Raw genomic sequence first — 3,133 nt, forward strand, 5'->3', positions numbered from 1 at the left:
TATTGTCATAATTTGCCCTTTGAATGTGTGTGCATTTATGTATGTTATTATTATTATTGTTATTATTATTAATGTTATTATTGTTGTTATAATCTATCTTTATTGGGTTTTTTTTTTTTTGTGCTTTTTTTTATTTTTTTATTATTATTATTTTTTTTTATTGTTATATTACTATTATTATTATTCTTGTTATTATTTATTTATTGTTATTTTTTTATGTTTATTTTTACTTATTTTTTGCTATTTAGTCACTTATTTATTTATTTACTTTTTGTTTCGTTTTTCCGCTGATTCATGTCAATGTCAAGGTACCTGCATCCCTCACATCCAGGAAAATAAAAAAAAACTTGGTCACAAAAATAATTTGCCCTTACACCGTCCAGCAAGGCATGTGTTTCAGCTAGGGTGAAATTGCTCCCCTTTGAAGTATTTGCTGGCAAATCCATTTTCTCTTTCTGTCTATCTCTCCTGCAAAGCACACCTGTATTAAAGACACATGCTTAAATGTGCTCAGCTGTGAACTGGGAAGTCAATTGTGGAGTCTTGAAAGCAGTTGTTCTAAAGAGGGACCATTCCAACACAATGACATCCATTGTTCACCGTCTACAACGGCAAAAGAGAAAATACAGCCAAAGGGTGCACATTGCACGCCCAAAATAACTTCAGGAGTGCACACATGATGAACTGTATGCAAGATTTAGATTTGGTGGGGCTGACATTGCATTCATTGCCAGTCTACTTCGACCACAACCGGAACACACTACTAAAAGGAGTTATGCATTGACTGTGGAGGAGCAGGTACCTATTGCTTTGCGCTTCTACGCATGTGGATCATTCTACCAAGTCATTGGAGATGGTGTGTGTGTCCATAAATCCACTATCAGCTCCGTAGTACACAGAGTGTCTTCTGTGTTAGCCAGCCTTGTCAACCAGTTTGTCAAATTTCCAACAAATCCAGAACAAACCAAGCAGATCAAGCTCAAGTTTTATGAAATGGGGAACATGCCAAATACTGTTGGGGTGATAGACTGCACTCATGTCCACATCCAAGCAGCCCATGAGAGGGAATGGGAGTTTGTGAACAGGAAAGGGCGGCATAGCATCAATGTGCAACTTGTGGTAAATACAGACCTCATCATCACTAATTGTGTTGTGAAATGGCCAGGATCGGTCCATGATGCAAGGCTCTTGAGGGAGAGCCATATTTTTTAGACACCTCCAACAAAATCCCCCAGATGGCATCATATTGGGTGACAGCGCATACCAACTCCTTACCATGGCCAATGACACCTTTTGCCATGGTAAACAATGATGCAGAGGAGAGATTTAACTGCGCTCATGGAAGAACTAGGAGGCACAACCGAACGCTTAAATGGGGTGTTGAAAAGGCGCTCTGCATGCCTGAACCACCTGTGTGTAGACCACCACAGCGAGCATGCAACATAATTCTCGCCTGCATCGTTCCTCATAATATCGCGGAAGAACGCAAGGTTCCTCACTGTGATGGAGGGGGGGGATCATTCACAACCCCAAGACGGCCCTGACCTCCCACTGGCAGCACTGCAACCAGATGGAGCAGCCGGACGGTCAATGAGAGACGCTCTAGTGACCCATTATTTTACTCAATAAAATCAATAAAAACATTAGTATGCTGACAAAACAGTTTTGTGTTTGACTTTTTTTTTTAATCCAGTGACACATTTAATATGCATACTGTGTTAATGAAATGTTGTATTACTTTGATGATGGCGGCCTATCCAAAGACTGCAAATCTAGATTCTGTAATCCTGATTTTGTGGTATCTGGATCAGAATGATCCGATCTGAAAAGTCTTTGAAAAACCAGGACAAAACCTACAAGATCAATTTTATCTGAGATAGCAAAAAAAAAGGGATTTCAAAATCTGGATAATTCTGATCTAGATTAAAGGTTTTGAAATACTGGGCTCAGAGCAGCTGGACAGATCTGGGCAAGGAAAGCCAATGAGAAACACTTTCCCTCTTTAACCATTGAGGAGCCATTGAGCAAGGCACTTCATTTCCAAATCTTGCAGCGGACGATGGAGCAGCTCAGTGACAAACAGTAGTAGAGTTAGATTATACTGGGCAGCTCCCAGGTGTGAATGTGGTTAAATGTTTGAATATAAAGTAGTCTGGGCGGGAAGTGTCAGTGGGAGGGGCCATTTGAATATTAATGAGACATGGAGGAAGTGGGCGGGCAGCAGTCTACACTCGGTTGTGGAGGAATATGCTCCGCCTCCATCGCTCCGTCTGGGAAAAGACTTTTAGGTGGAAACACTCCGTCTGTGCTGGGGAAAAAAAAGTGGGAGGTGGGGGGAATAATTCCAATGATTATCAAAATATCATTGGATGACATTTTTGTCTCCGCCCCCGGGGGCAGGATGAGTCGTCAACAGAAACGGACGGTCTGTTATTTTTGATATAAAATTTCTATAAATCAACATTTTTTGTCTATTTTTTTGCCTGTATTGGTGAATTAAATGAACAGCAACATCGGCAAAAAGGGAAAATAAAGAAGTTATTTTTCATTTCATGGGGTCTTTAAGCTTGAGACGAGTTGCATGTATATAAGTCTTCTCAGTGTTCATCCCTTGCTTTTTTATACGCTTTTGTCCATTTGTGCGCTTACATGTAGCATGAATAAACTTCCACTTTTTGCATTCAATTCTTTTGAGTAGTCTTGGCCTTGGAAGACCTTTCCCCACTGTTTTTTTATGTGGAAACCTGAATATAAAGTAGAGCATTATGGAGAAACAGTATGCAAGCTCAGCTGGCTCTCCTTGAATAAATAAAGGTGAAAAAAAAACTGTCTAAAGACACTGTTCCACAAGGCTTTTAGACTATAGGTACAGTCGCTTTAATTAACAAGATAATTATCTCAGAATTCTGAGAAAAGTTTCCATGGAAAAAAAATAATTCTGCTCTGTTTTTCTGAATTAATGAGATATCTCAAAATCCCAAGAGAAGCTCTCATTCCTACTTGAGAGCTCAATTTCATGGAGGCAAACATGTCCCGCCTGTTTAGTTTAATCCAGGTTTATTTTGCTTTTGGTTTGAAACATTGGGAGATACTTGTGTCTTGAAGTAATATAGATGGTATTGCAACCTTAGGC

The 3,133-nt window shown here is 39.6% G+C and overlaps 1 pseudogene; it reads left to right on the forward strand.

The window, feature by feature from the left end:
• Positions 1-582: 582 nt before the first annotated feature.
• On the forward strand, positions 583-1,629 carry LOC139667000 (putative nuclease HARBI1; annotated as a pseudogene).
• The last annotated feature ends 1,504 nt before the right edge of the window (positions 1,630-3,133 follow it).

Source organism: Centroberyx affinis, unplaced genomic scaffold (assembly GCF_046629955.1).
Source record: "Centroberyx affinis isolate AG114_WGS23_722 - 3 ecotype Tasmania unplaced genomic scaffold, CSIRO-AGI_Caff_v1 ptg005239l_1, whole genome shotgun sequence".
In the NCBI taxonomy this organism is placed as follows: Eukaryota; Metazoa; Chordata; class Actinopteri; order Beryciformes; family Berycidae; genus Centroberyx; species Centroberyx affinis.